Source organism: Pseudophryne corroboree, chromosome 3 (assembly GCF_028390025.1).
Source record: "Pseudophryne corroboree isolate aPseCor3 chromosome 3, aPseCor3.hap2, whole genome shotgun sequence".
In the NCBI taxonomy this organism is placed as follows: Eukaryota; Metazoa; Chordata; class Amphibia; order Anura; family Myobatrachidae; genus Pseudophryne; species Pseudophryne corroboree.
The window spans coordinates 144,752,670-144,767,638 of NC_086446.1; the positions used below are offsets into that span (position 1 = coordinate 144,752,670).

At 45.9% G+C, this 14,969-nt stretch overlaps 5 non-coding genes and 1 pseudogene across 5 annotated transcripts; all 6 read left to right on the forward strand.

The window, feature by feature from the left end:
- The first annotated feature begins 12,030 nt into the window (after window positions 1-12,030).
- LOC134898794 (U1 spliceosomal RNA) lies at window positions 12,031-12,194 on the forward strand. The gene has a single exon (XR_010172485.1). It is a non-coding gene; the product is annotated as a U1 spliceosomal RNA (small nuclear RNA).
- Window positions 12,195-12,346: 152 nt separating this feature from the next.
- Window positions 12,347-12,488, forward strand: LOC134899635 (U1 spliceosomal RNA; annotated as a pseudogene).
- A 693-nt stretch (window positions 12,489-13,181) lies between these two features.
- LOC134898756 (U1 spliceosomal RNA) lies at window positions 13,182-13,345 on the forward strand. The gene has a single exon (XR_010172446.1). It is a non-coding gene; the product is annotated as a U1 spliceosomal RNA (small nuclear RNA).
- Window positions 13,346-13,497: 152 nt separating this feature from the next.
- On the forward strand, window positions 13,498-13,660 carry LOC134899463 (U1 spliceosomal RNA). The gene has a single exon (XR_010173140.1). It is a non-coding gene; the product is annotated as a U1 spliceosomal RNA (small nuclear RNA).
- Window positions 13,661-14,331: 671 nt separating this feature from the next.
- LOC134898757 (U1 spliceosomal RNA) lies at window positions 14,332-14,495 on the forward strand. The gene has a single exon (XR_010172447.1). It is a non-coding gene; the product is annotated as a U1 spliceosomal RNA (small nuclear RNA).
- A 152-nt stretch (window positions 14,496-14,647) lies between these two features.
- On the forward strand, window positions 14,648-14,810 carry LOC134899648 (U1 spliceosomal RNA). The gene has a single exon (XR_010173299.1). It is a non-coding gene; the product is annotated as a U1 spliceosomal RNA (small nuclear RNA).
- The last annotated feature ends 159 nt before the right edge of the window (window positions 14,811-14,969 follow it).

The window sequence follows — 14,969 nt, forward strand, 5'->3', positions numbered from 1 at the left end:
GGGAGGGAGGTCAGTGTGATGTGAATGGGGGTGTGGGGAGGTGACAGGGAAGGGAGAGAGGGAGCAGGGCTGAGTTGTGGGGTAGCAGGACCATGGGGCAGAGGTGAATGAAAGTGGGGTAACAGGAAAGGTGGGGGAAGGAAACAGAGGGATGGAGGGGAGACAGTGGAGGAGACTAGGGGGGAAGGATAAAGATACATTATTAGGTAGACACTGAGTGATGTGGGGAGTATAAGAAAGCATTGACATAGTGTTAAGTAGGTAAATAGGTTGAGGGAAAGTGGAAGTAGGAGAGGAGACTGTAAGGGAATCCGAGCAGAAGAATTGTAGAAATGCAGGTGAGAAAAGCAGTGTAGGCTCAAGGGGTGTAGATTTAGTATGAAATGAGTCAAAAGCGTAGATAAAGTGGGTGCAGAAATGTATTTGGAGTGTAAGAAATGAAAGGATTGTGTGAGGTTTAAGAAGCAATGGTAATTATGTTAGATGTTTTAAGTGTTTGCAGGTAAAATTGCATTGGTGCAGCTGTGCTTAAAAAACAAAATTACAATAATACAGATACAGGCATTTGTAGGTGAAATGGATGGTTTATGAAATGTCCAAGTAAGGTAGTTCTGTGCTATGTAATCAGATGCAACAATCAGGAGGTGAGTGATCTGAGGAGTAAGTGACTCACATTTGTTATTAGTTCTTCAGTTTTCTTTGTTTTGTTAGATTGGTGTGCTTCTGTTTTCCTTCTTTTTCACTTCGATTGAACGCTAATTGAACACTGCTGTTATGTGTCAATTTTATCACGCTTTTATAAAAATGCACGCTTAGATCAATAAATGCACAGCCAAATGGCTTTGCACAGCCTACACCATTGGACTTTAGTAGAAGACTATTACAAGTGAAACCAATAATTGAAATCTGTAACCACACCCCACCCCCTCAAATGCCAGGCAATAAATTACCTTAAAAACAACAACCAGGCATTCCACAAAGATTAAACTGGGTCTATATCATTCAAAACTTTAAAAAAGTACTTCAAAATCACATACTATGCAATAATGTTTCAATTTGCATTACCCAGCAGAATTAGCTTTGCATATATAGATATAGTGCAGCAGAATAGATTGGTGGTTGTAGTCAATTGTAATTACCCAGCAGAATTAGCTTTGCATATATAGATATAGTGCAGCAGAATAGATTGGTGGTTGTAGTCAATTGTAATTACCTGTAGGTGACAAGAAGAGAAGAAACGTCAATTCACAATCGATATCAGCTGAAGATAAATTAACGCTGATTGAACGCTGCGTTATGTGTCAATTTTATCACGCTTTGATAAAAATGCATGCTTAGATCAATAAATGCACAGCCAAACAGCTTTGCACATCCTACACCATTGGACTTAAGTAGAAGTCTGGTGGTCAGCAAAATTTTGCACTGTCCTCCTACTATATATAGTGCGCACAACTACTAAAATACACCACAGGTATGGATGGATAGTATACTTGACGACACAGAGGTAGGTAGAGCAGTGGCCTACTGTACCGTATTGCTATATATTATATACTGGTGGTCAGCAAAATTCTGCCCTGTCCTCCTACTATATATACTGCGCACAACTACTAAAATACACCACAGGTATGGATGGATAGTATACTTGACGACACAGAGGTAGGTAGAGCAGTGGCCTACTGTACCGTACTGCTAATTATTATATACTGGTGGTCAGCAAAATTCTGCCCTGTCCTCATACTATATAATACAATGCAGCACAGATATGGAGCATTTTTCAGGCAGAGAACGTAGATATTTTCAGCACACTGAGCACAGATATTTGCAAGCACACTGAGCACAGATATTTGCAAGCACACTGAGCACAGATATTTGCAGCACACTGAACACAGAAACTGAGAAAACGCTGCACGTCCTCTCCCTATCATCTCCAATGCACAAGTGAAAATGGCGGCGACGCGTGGCTCCTTATATAGAATAGAATAGCTGCTGACGGGCACGATTGAGGGAGGAAAGGGACATTTGAATCCAGCCCATAGATGCAATGTGAATATGTAATTTGTACCTTCCTATCTTAAAATGTATATACAGTGTATATGTCACAACTGAGGGCCTGAGCTGACTGGAGGCAGCCTCAGTTGTAGGGGCTGAGGTGTAGTGGAACCTGGGAGGTTGTATCAGACCCCTGGACATGTAAGTTAAATGTAGAAGAATTGCCCGAAGGCGTGCCCACGACAACCAGGATAAAAGTCAATGATGTTTATTTTGACAAACTCCATGCATCACAGCAGTAATAAAAGAGAAACATAAAATCAGCAGAGAAATAATACAGTTCCTGGGTACTACAGGAGGGCAAGGACCACAGGGCTCTGGTAGTATGAGACAGTTCTTATTATCTTCTAGTTGGAAAGTCCTTACTAGGCCCGACTGTAGCAATGGAGATAGCCCAGGATCATACTAGCTGGTGTTCCAGGAAAAGCTGGGCTGCTGTGGATAAAATGGCTGCTGTGGGTACTGGCTGAAACCAGACTGATGTAAGCACGGAGTGGATTGCTGGATGGAACCAGCCAAATAATAAATGAAGCTTGAGAGCGATGAAATATGATTGATATATGGAGTTTGAGAGCGGTGAAATAATAGTGCCGGTGGTGAGTGGTAATCTGCGGAAATGATACCGGCACTTTAAGAAGAGCTGATCTCTGCTGGAAGCTAGGCTGGAAGCAGGTAAATCTGTAACTGGAAACAGATGAGTCCCAGAGGACTGGAGAGTCAGGCTGCACCGCAGGTGGTAGACTAGAGCGGGTCTCTTTAGTGGAGGTTTGGAGATGGTAACTGGAACCTGGAAAACAACCACGGGAGAGAGACAAACTGGAACTAGGTTTGACAACCAAATCACTGACGCCTTCCTTGCTCAGGCACAGAATACTTATACCTGCAGCAAGGAAGGGATTGGCTAGGCAATTATGCAGATTACAATGGAAACATCGGATTGGTGGAAATGAACAGGTGACAGAATCCAACATGGCTGCGCCCATGCAGACACTTGGAGGGAAGATTGGTTTGATAATCCATGTGGGAACTTTAACAGCAATGGCGGCGCCGGCCACAGTAAACAGGAGACGCCAGACTGATGAGTGCACATTTGAACCACGCGGGCAACAGCGGAGGCCGCGGCTGACATAAGCGCCACTCTGACATCCTGCATGCAGAAACTCAGGGACGGCGGCGGAGGCCGCGGGAGATGCCATTCAAGATGTAACATGGCGCCGCTGTGACAGCGTCTCAGAGTGACAGGAGAGGAGGCAGGAATGGGGACATCAGAATAACAGATGGGATCCGGTCCTGGAGCGCTGAGCCAGCCTTAGGAGGCATCTGAAAGGTAAGTTATGGCGTCCAGATACCCGGATCGTGACAGTATACACTAGAGGTCTTTCCGAACCCCCTAATCCTAACATTGTAATTTGCTTTAGGGCGCACCTCCAATTAGTCTAGTGTTTCTTGCTGCCTTTCCAATGAAGCAAGTTTAATTTAGTAATAGGTGAAAAACCATCCCTACAAAGGTGTTAATCAGAGACTTGGCTTTGTGGACACTTTTTTCAGAGAACAACTTTGTTAGCATAAAAGTAAAGCCAGAAAATGAAGAGCTGTTTAATCACTAGAGATGAGCGCCGGAAATTTTTCGGGTTTTGTGTTTTGGTTTTGGGTTCGGTTCCGCGGCCGTGTTTTGGGTTCGACCGCGTTTTGGCAAAACCTCACCGAATTTTTTTTGTCGGATTCGGGTGTGTTTTGGATTCGGGTGTTTTTTTCAAAAAACCCTACAAAACAGCTTAAATCATAGAATTTGGGGGTCATTTTGATCCCAAAGTATTATTAACCTCAAAAACCATAATTTCCACTCATTTTCAGTCTATTCTGAATACCTCACACCTCACAATATTATTTTTAGTCCTAAAATTTGCACCGAGGTAGCTGTGTGAGTAAGATAAGCGACCCTAGTGGCCGACACAAACACCGGGCCCATCTAGGAGTGGCACTGCAGTGTCACGCAGGATGTCCCTTCCAAAAAACCCTCCCCAAACAACACATGACGCAAAGAAAAAAAGAGGCGCAATGAGGTAGCTGACTGTGTGAGTAAGATAAGCGACCCTAGTGGCCGACACAAACACCGGGCCCATCTAGGAGTGTCACTGCAGTGTCACGCAGGATGTCCCTTCCAAAAAACCCTCCCCAAACAGCACATGACGCAAAGAAAAAAAGAGGCGCAATGAGGTAGCTGACTGTGTGAGTAAGATAAGCGACCCTAGTGGCCGACACAAACACCGGGCCCATCTAGGAGTGTCACTGCAGTGTCACGCAGGATGTCCCTTCCAAAAAACCCTCCCCAAACAGCACATGACGCAAAGAAAAATAAAAGAAAAAAGAGGTGCAAGATGGAATTGTCCTTGGGCCCTCCCACCCACCCTTATGTTGTATAAACAAAACAGGACATGCACACTTTAACCAACCCATCATTTCAGTGACAGGGTCTGCCACACGACTGTGACTGATATGACGGGTTGGTTTGGACCCCCCCCAAAAAAGAAGCAATTAATCTCTCTTTGCACAAACTGGCTCTACAGAGGCAAGATGTCCACCTCATCATCATCCTCCGATATATCACCGTGTACATCCCCCTCCTCACAGATTATCAATTCGTCCCCACTGGAATCCACCATCTCAGCTCCCTGTGTACTTTGTGGAGGCAATTGCTGCTGGTCAATGTCTCCCCGGAGGAATTGATTATAATTCATTTTAATGAACATCATCTTCTCCACATTTTCTGGATGTAACCTCGTACGCCGATTGCTGACAAGGTGAGCGGCGGCACTAAACACTCTTTCGGAGTACACACTTGTGGGAGGGCAACTTAGGTAGAATAAAGCCAGTTTGTGCAAGGGCCTCCAAATTGCCTCTTTTTCCTGCCAGTATAAGTACGGACTGTGTGACGTGCCTACTTGGATGCGGTCACTCATATAATCCTCCACCATTCTTTCAATGTTGAGAGAATCATATGCAGTGACAGTAGACAACATGTCCGTAATCGTTGTCAGGTCCTTCAGTCCGGACCAGATGTCAGCATCAGCAGTCGCTCCAGACTGCCCTGCATCACCGCCAGCGGGTGGGCTCGGAATTCTGAGCCTTTTCCTCGCACCCCCAGTTGCGGGAGAATGTGAAGGAGGAGATGTTGACAGGTCGCGTTCCGCTTGACTTGACAATTTTCTCACCAGCAGGTCTTTCAACCCCAGCAGACTTGTGTCTGCCGGAAAGAGAGATCCAAGGTAGGTTTTAAATCTAGGATCGAGCACGGTGGCCAAAATGTAGTGCTCTGATTTCAACAGATTGACCACCCGTGAATCCTTGTTAAGCGAATTAAGGGCTCCATCCACAAGTCCCACATGCCTAGCGGAATCGCTCCGTGTTAGCTCCTCCTTCAATGTCTCCAGCTTCTTCTGCAAAAGCCTGATGAGGGGAATGACCTGACTCAGGCTGGCAGTGTCTGAACTGACTTCACGTGTGGCAAGTTCAAAGGGCATCAGAACCTTGCACAACGTTGAAATCATTCTCCACTGCACTTGAGACAGGTGCATTCCACCTCCTATATCGTGCTCAATTGTATAGGCTTGAATGGCCTTTTGCTGCTCCTCCAACCTCTGAAGCATATAGAGGGTTGAATTCCACCTCGTTACCACTTCTTGCTTCAGATGATGGCAGGGCAGGTTCAGTAGTTTTTGGTGGTGCTCCAGTCTTCTGTACGTGGTGCCTATACGCCGAAAGTGTCCCGCAATTCTTCTGGCCACCGACAGCATCTCTTGCACGCCCCTGTCGTTTTTTAAAAAATTCTGCACCACCAAATTCAAGGTATGTGCAAAACATGGGACGTGCTGGAATTTGCCCATATTTAATGCACACACAATATTGCTGGCGTTGTCCGATGCCACAAATCCACAGGAGAGTCCAATTGGGGTAAGCCATTCCGCGATGATCTTCCTCAGTTGCCGTAAGAGGTTTTCAGCTGTGTGCGTATTCTGGAAAGCGGTGATACAAAGCGTAGCCTGCCTAGGAAAGAGTTGGCGTTTGCGAGATGCTGCTACTGGTGCCGCCGCTGCTGTTCTTGCGGCGGGAGTCCATACATCTACCCAGTGGGCTGTCACAGTCATATAGTCCTGACCCTGCCCTGCTCCACTTGTCCACATGTCCGTGGTTAAGTGGACATTGGGTACAACTGCATTTTTTAGGACACTGGTGAGTCTTTTTCTGACGTCCGTGTACATTCTCGGTATCGCCTGCCTAGAGAAGTGGAACCTAGATGGTATTTGGTAACGGGGGCACACTGCCTCAATAAATTGTCTAGTTCCCTGTGAACTAACGGCGGATACCGGACGCACGTCTAACACCAACATAGTTGTCAAGGCCTCAGTTATCCGCTTTGCAGCAGGATGACTGCTGTGATATTTCATCTTCCTCGCAAAGAACTGTTGGACAGTCAATTGCTTACTGGAAGTAGTACAAGTGGGCTTACAACTTCCCCTCTGGGATGACCATCGACTCCCAGCAGCAACAACAGCAGCGCCAGCAGCAGTAGGCGTTACACGCAAGGATGCATCGGAGGAATCCCAGGCAGGAGAGGACTCGTCAGAATTGCCAGTGACATGGCCTGCAGGACTATTGGCATTCCTGGGGAAGGAGGAAATTGACACTGAGGGAGTTGGTGGGGTGGTTTGCGTGAGCTTGGTTACAAGAGGAAGGGATTTACTGGTCAGTGGACTGGTTCCGCTGTCGGCCAAAGTTTTTGAACTTGTCACTGACTTATTATGAATGCGCTGCAGGTGACGTATAAGGGAGGATGTTCCGAGGTGGTTAACGTCCTTACCCCTACTTATTACAGCTTGACAAAGGGAACACACGGCTTGACAAATGTTGTCCGCATTTCTGGTGAAATACTTCCACACCGAAGAGCTGATTTTTTGGGTATTTTCACCAGGCATGTCAACGGCCATATTCCTCCCACGGACAACAGGTGTCTCCCCGGGTGCCTGACTTAAACAAACCACCTCACCATCAGAATCCTCCTTGTCAATTTCCTCCCCAGCGCCAGCAACACCCATATCCTCCTCATCCTGGTGTACTTCAACACTGACATCTTCAATCTGACTATCAGGAGCTGGACTGCGGGTGCTCCTTCCAGCACTTGCAGGGGGCGTGCAAATGGTGGAAGGCGCATGATCTTCACGTCCAGTGTTGGGAAGGTCAGGCATCGCAACCGACACAATTGGACTCTCCTTGTGGATTTGGGATTTCGAAGAACGCACAGTTCTTTGCGGTGCTTTTGCCAGCTTGAGTCTTTTCAGTTTTCTAGCGAGAGGCTGAGTGCTTCCATCCTCATGTGAAGCTGAACCACTAGCCATGAACATAGGCCAGGGCCTCAGCCGTTCCTTGCCACTCCGTGTGGTAAATGGCATATTGGCAAGTTTACGCTTCTCCTCCGACAATTTTATTTTAGGTTTTGGAGTCCTTTTTTTACTGATATTTGGTGTTTTGGATTTGACATGCTCTGTACTATGACATTGGGCATCGGCCTTGGCAGACGACGTTGCTGGCATTTCATCGTCTCGGCCATGACTAGTGGCAGCAGCTTCAGCACGAGGTGGAAGTGGATCTTGATCTTTCCCTAATTTTGGAACCTCAACATTTTTGTTCTCCATATTTTAATAGGCACAACTAAAAGGCACCTCAGGTAAACAATGGAGATGGATGGATACTAGTATACAATTATGGATGGACTGCCGAGTGCCGACACAGAGGTAGCTACAGCCGTGGACTACCGTACTGTACTGTGTCTGCTGCTAATATAGACTGGTTGATAATGAGATGTAGTATGTATAAAGAAGAAAGAAAAAAAAACCACGGGTAGGTGGTATACAATTATGGATGGACTGCCGAGTGCCGACACAGAGGTAGCTACAGCCGTGGACTACCGTACTGTACTGTGTCTGCTGCTAATATAGACTGGTTGATAATGAGATGTAGTATGTATAAAGAAGAAAGAAAAAAAAACCACGGGTAGGTGGTATACAATTATGGACGGACTGCCGAGTTCCGACACAGAGGTAGCTACAGCCGTGGACTACCGTACTGTACTGTGTCTGCTGCTAATATAGACTGGATGATAATGAGATGTAGTATGTATAAAGAAGAAAGAAAAAAAAACCACGGGTAGGTGGTATACAATTATGGACGGACTGCCGAGTGCCGACACAGAGGTAGCTACAGCCGTGGACTACCGTACTGTACTGTGTCTGCTGCTAATATAGACTGGTTGATAATGAGATGTAGTATGTATAAAGAAGAAAGAAAAAAAAACCACGGGTAGGTGGTATACAATTATGGATGGACTGCCGAGTGCCGACACAGAGGTAGCTACAGCCGTGGAATACCGTACTGTACTGTGTCTGCTGCTAATATAGACTGGATGATAATGAGATGTAGTATGTATAAAGAAGAAAAAAAAAACCACGGGTAGGTGGTATACAATTATGGATGGACTGCCGAGTGCCGACACAGAGGTAGCTACAGCCGTGGACTACTGTACTGTACTGTGTCTGCTGCTAATATAGACTGGTTGATAATGAGATGTAGTATGTATAAAGAAGAAAGAAAAAAAAACCACGGGTAGGTGGTATACAATTATGGACGGACTGCCGAGTGCCGACACAGAGGTAGCTACAGCCGTGGACTACCGTACTGTACTGTGTCTGCTGCTAATATAGACTGGTTGATAATGAGATGTAGTATGTATAAAGAAGAAAGAAAAAAAAACCACGGGTAGGTGGTATACAATTATGGATGGACTGCCGAGTGCCGACACAGAGGTAGCTACAGCCGTGGACTACCGTACTGTACTGTGTCTGCTGCTAATATAGACTGGATGATAATGAGATGTAGTATGTATAAAGAAGAAAAAAAAAACCACGGGTAGGTGGTATACAATTATGGATGGACTGCCGAGTGCCGACACAGAGGTAGCTACAGCCGTGAACTACCGTACTGTGTCTGCTGCGACTGGATGATAAATAATGATATAAAAAATATATATATATCACTACTGCAGCCGGACAGGTATATATTATATAATGACGGACCTGCTGGACACTGTCTGTCAGCAGAATGAGTTTTTTATAGAATAAAAAAACACCACACAAGTCACACGACGAGTGTTTAACTTTTTCAGGCAATCACAATATAGTATACTATACTGGTGGTCAGTGTGGTCAGGTCACTGGTCAGTCACACTGGCAGTGGCACTCCTGCCTGCAGCAAAAGTGTGCACTGTTTAATTTTAATAATATGTATGTACTCCTGGCTCCTGCTATAACCTATAACTGCTCCCCAGTCTCCCCCACAATTAAGCTGTGTGAGCACAGTCAGATATTATACATAGATGATGCAGCACACTGGGCTGAGCACAGATATGGTATGTGACTGAGTCACTGTGTATCGTTTTTTTCAGGCAGAGAACGGATTATATTAAATAAAACTGCACTGGTGGTCACTGGTCAGTGGTCAGTCACTAGTAAACTCTGCACTCTCTAGTACTCCTAAGCTCCAGTAAATCAAGTGTCTCTGTCTCAATCTCACTCTCTCTCTTCTAATCTAAATGGAGAGGACGCCAGCCACGTCCTCTCCCTATCAATCTAAATGCACGTGTGAAAATGGCGGCGACGCGCGGCTCCTTATATAGAATCCGAGTCTCGCGATAGAATCCGAGCCTCGCGAGAATCCGACAGCGTCATGATGACGTTCGGGCGCGCTCGGGTTAACCGAGCAAGGCGGGAAGATCCGAGTCGCTCGGATCCGTGTAAAAAAAGCTGAAGTTCGGGCGGGTTCGGATTCCGAGGAACCGAACCCGCTCATCTCTATTAGTCACTCAATTGGATTTTTTTGCCAGCATATTTCTTTTTCTCTGCAACCCACTGCTAAATTGTGCTTCCTAGCTGTTTTTATAAAATCACTGAATCAAATCTAACTCTGATTACATCAGAGAAGGCCAGGTACCCTACACCATAACAGGGGGTTTGAAATTTTGACTTGTCTACTTAAAGATCACCAAAATCTGATCAAAAGGTCAATTACGTCCCTGGGTGGGATTGAACCACCAACCTTTTGGTTAATAGCCGAACACACTAACCGATTGCGCCACAGAGACACTTTGCAAAAAGTACATACTGACAAAGGCTAATAAGCATTTATCTAGAACAGGCCTGGCCAACCTGTGGCTCTCCAGATGTTGTGAAACTACACATCCCAGCATGCCCTGCCACAGTTTTAACTTTCCCTAATAGCAAAACTGTGGCAAAGCATGATGGGACTTGTAGTTTTACAACAGCTGGAGAGCCACAGGTTGGCCAGGCCTGATCTAGAACGTTTCCTAGAAAAACTTTAAAAAGTCAATAATCTGGAGAGTTTTTGTAAGATGTTTCTTCCACCAACCAACGAAGAAACACATTGGTACTTTTCCATGATGAGTGAGTGCTTCAGGTTCTCTTGCACTTACATGTGCAGCAGAGTACTGCAATGGAAGCATGCTGGGCCCATAACCCAGAGGTAGGCAGATTGAAACTATCCTTTGCTATATGCATTTTTTTTTTGTTAATTAAAGTAATCCAAAACTGGGATTGATATTTTGGTTCTTTTATTTTTACTTAAAGTACAATAACTTTTACCATTTTAATTTGTTTTAATAGTATATTGACAGTATTGTTTTCTTTCAAAAATCCACTTAATTTTCTTTACCCTATTATTAAAATGGTAATTGACAAAAACAAACTACATTGTCACCAGAAGAGCAATACAAAATGTACAAGTGATATATTAAAATCATCTTTTCAGCTTGAATTTCAATGATGCATTGGGGCAACGATTTTGTTAGCAACATCTTCACCCTTAAATAAAGATTTTCTTAATTCCTTACCTGTGTGCTAATTAGATATCACCTTGTTTTCACATTAAACAGACTTCCACATGAGAAAGCAGCAAGGATGCAGTGGCGTTAATGTTTCCTGGTGTCAACCCGTATTATTTCAGTAGACATTGAAATGAGGATGCATCTTGCTGCCTTTCCAATGAAGCAAGTTTAATTTAGTAATAGGTGAAAAACCATCCTTACAAAGGTGTTAATCAGAGACTTGGCTTTGTGGACACTTTTCAGGAGAACAAATTTGTTAGCATAAAAATAAAGCCAGAAAATGAAGAGCTGTTTAATCACTCAATTGGATTTTTTTGCCAGCATATTTCTTTTTCTCTGCAACCCACTGCTAAATTGTGCTTCCTAGCTGTTTTTATAAAATCACTGAATCAAATCTAACTCTGATTACATCAGAGAAGGCCAGGTACCCTACACCATAAGAGGGGGTTTGAAATTTTGACTTGTCTACTTAAAGATCACCAAAATCTGATAACAAGGTCAATTACGTTCCTGGGTGGGATTGAACTTGGTCGGCTCTCGTATAATTCAGATCTCTTTGTCTCAGGTCTCTCTCCAGCCTAGTTTGCTGTCTGTTTCCACTTCTCTTTTCTTGAGCCGCTCCCTTCTATGCCCTTGCGCACTATCCTGACTTCTCTCGTCTGCTTACTTTGTGCATTCCAACGCACAATGCAAAAGGCCGCCATGCCCTGCATACCCCTTTTCTCTTTTCATGTGCAGATGAGGGTTCCAGCCAACTTTGGCCCACTGCTTGGATGACATCACCATATGCAAATCCATCTGCTGCAGGCCTTCCCCCAGGAATGCTTGTACTAGTTGTTGCATTTGGTTTGTTGTTTGGGGGTGCTTCAGTATTAGGCAGCCTTCTGCCCTCCCATGTTCATCTGAAAATATGTGTTCTCCCTGCAGTTGTTGTCCCCAGATGAGAGTTCCCTTGTGCTGCCTCAGTTGAATCTCCTTTACTTGACAGAGATGTGCCTGAGCAGCGGCCCTCCCCAGCCCTATCCCAAATCATACTTATTTTGCATAGGAGATACCATGGTCATGAAGATTGTTCTCCCAGGGTGAGGTTCATTCATTGCATTCTGGGTATGCTGACCCCTGTGATTTCCCCAAATGTGGGAAACTCGACTGCATTATTTGTGGTAGTGGGGGACTGTGTTTGTGCTTTTCTCTGGTCAGCTCTGGTAAAAGTCAGATTTCTTTGCCTCAGATCTTCCTCTAGCCTTGTTCTTCTTTTGAGAGTTCTCTTGTGCTGTCTCAGTTGGATCTCCTTCACTTGACAGGGGGGTGCCCGAGCAGCGACCCTCCCCAGCTCTAGCCCAACTCCTACTTACCTGCCAAGTGAGATACTATGATCATGAAGGTGCTTCTCCCAGGGCAAGGCTAACCCATTGCACTCTGGGTGTGTTGCTCCTGCGATTTCCCCAAATGTGGGACACTTGACTGCATAATTTGTGTTTCCCCTGGTCGGCTCTGAGATAATTCAGATCTCTTTGTCTCAGGTCTCTCTCCAGCCTAGTTTGCTCTCTGTTTCCACTTCTCTTTTCTTGAGCCGCTCCCTTCTATGCCCTTGCGCACTATCCTGACTTTTCCCGTCTGCTTACTTTGTGCATTCCAACGCACAATGCGAACTACAGGTAGTGCTGCAGGGCCCACACCCTTTTACTTGCCTTACAGAGGAGCTCTGGAGCTGTTACAGTGCCCAAGCTGCTGCAAGAAATCAGCTTGAATGCTTAAGGGGCTGGGGCATAGCACTCATGAGCACCACACCGAAGGAGGGTGGAGGTGTTTAATGCGAACTAGGGGTCATCCAAGCGCCGCAAAAGGCCGCCATGCCCTGCACACCCCTTTTCTCTTTTCATATGCAGACGAGGGTTGAAGCCAACTTTGACCCACTGCTTGGATGACATCACCATATGCAAATCCATCTGCTGCAGGCCTTCCCCCAGGAATGCTTGTACTAGTTGTTGCATTTGGTTTGTTGTTTGGGGGTGCTTCAGTATTAGGCAGCCTTCTGCCCTCCCATGTTCATCTGAAAATATGTGTTCTCCCTGCAGTTGTTGTCCCCAGATGAGAGTTCCCTTGTGCTGCCTCAGTTGAATCTCCTTTACTTGACAGAGATGTTCCTGAGCAGCGGCCCTCCCCAGCCCTATCCCAAATCATACTTATTTTGCATAGGAGATACCATGGTCATGAAGATTGTTCTCCCAGGGTGAGGTTCATTCATTGCATTCTGGGTATGCTGACCCCTGTGATTTCCCCAAATGTGGGAAACTCGACTGCATTATTTGTGGTAGTGGGGGACTGTGTTTGTGCTTTCCTCTGGTCAGCTCTGGTAAAAGTCAGATTTCTTTGTCTCAGATCTTCCTCTAGCCTTGTTCTTCTTTCGAGAGTTCCCTTGCGCTGCCTCAGTTGGATCTCCTTCACTTGACATGGGGGTGCCCGAGCAGCGACCCTCCCCAGCTCTAGCCCAACTCCTACTTACATGCCAGGTGAGATACTATGATCATGAAGGTGCTTCTCCCAGGGCAAGGCTCACCCATTGCACTCTGGGTGTGCTGCTCCTGCGATTTCCCCAAATGTGGGAAACATGACTGCATAATTTTTGTTTCCCTTGGTCGACTCTTGTATAATTCAGATCTCTTTGTCTCAGGTCTCTCTCCAGCCTAGTTTGCTGTCTGTTTCCACTTCTCTTTTCTTGAGCCGCTCCCTTCTATGCCCTTGCGCATTATCCTGACTTTTCCCGTCTGCTTACTTTGTGCCTTCCAATGCACAATGCAAACTACAGGTAGTGCTGCAGGGCCCACACCCTTTTACTTGCCTTACAAAGCAGCTCTGGAGCTGTTACAGTGCCCAGCTGCTGCAAGAAATCAGCTTGAATGCTTAAGGGGCTGGGGCATAGCCAACATGAGCCCCACACCGAAGGAGGGTGGGGGTGTTTAATGCGAACTAAGGGTCATCCAAGCGCCGCAAAAGGCCGCCATGCCCTGCATACCCCTTTTCTCTTTTCATATGCAGATGAGGGTTCCAGCCAACTTTGGCCCACTGCTTGGATGACATCACTGTATGCAAATGCGTCTTCTGCAGACCTTCCCCCAGGAATGCTTGTACTAGTTGTTGCATTTGGTTTGTTGTTTGGGGGTGCTTCAGTATTAGGCAGCCTTCTGCCCTCCCATGTTCATCTGAAAATATGTGTTCTCCCTGCAGTTGTTGTCCCCAGATGAGAGTTCCCTTGTGCTGCCTCAGTTGAATCTCCTTTACTTGACAGAGATGTGCCTGAGCAGCGGCCCTCCCCAGCCCTATCCCAAATCATACTTATTTTGCATAGGAGATACCATGGTCATGAAGATTGTTCTCCCAGGGTGAGGTTCATTCATTGCATTCTGGGTATGCTGACCCCTGTGATTTCCCCAAATGTGGGAAACTCGACTGCATTATTTGTGGTAGTGGGGGACTGTGTTTGTGCTTTCCTCTGGTCAGCTCTGGTAAAAGTCAGATTTCTTTGTCTCAGATATTCCTCTAGCCTTGTTCTTCTTTTGAGAGTTCTCTTGTGCTGTCTCAGTTGGATCTCCTTCACTTGACAGGGGGGTGCCCGAGCAGCGACCCTCCCCAGTTCTAGCCCAACTCCTACTTACCTGCCAGGTTAAATACTATGATCATGAAGGTGCTTCTCCCAGGGCAAGGCTCACCCATTGCTCTCTGGGTGTGTTGCTCCTGCGATTTCCCCAAATGTGGGACACTTGACTGCATAATTTGTGTTTCCCCTGGTCGGCTCTCGTATAATTCAGATCTCTTTGTCTCAGGTCTCTCTCCAGCCTAGTTTGCTGTCTGTTTCCACTTCTCTTTTCTTGAGCCGCTCCCTTCTATGCCCTTGCGCACTATCCTGACTTCTCCCGTCTGCTTACTTTGTGCATTCCAACGCACAATGCGAACTACAGGTAGTGCTGCA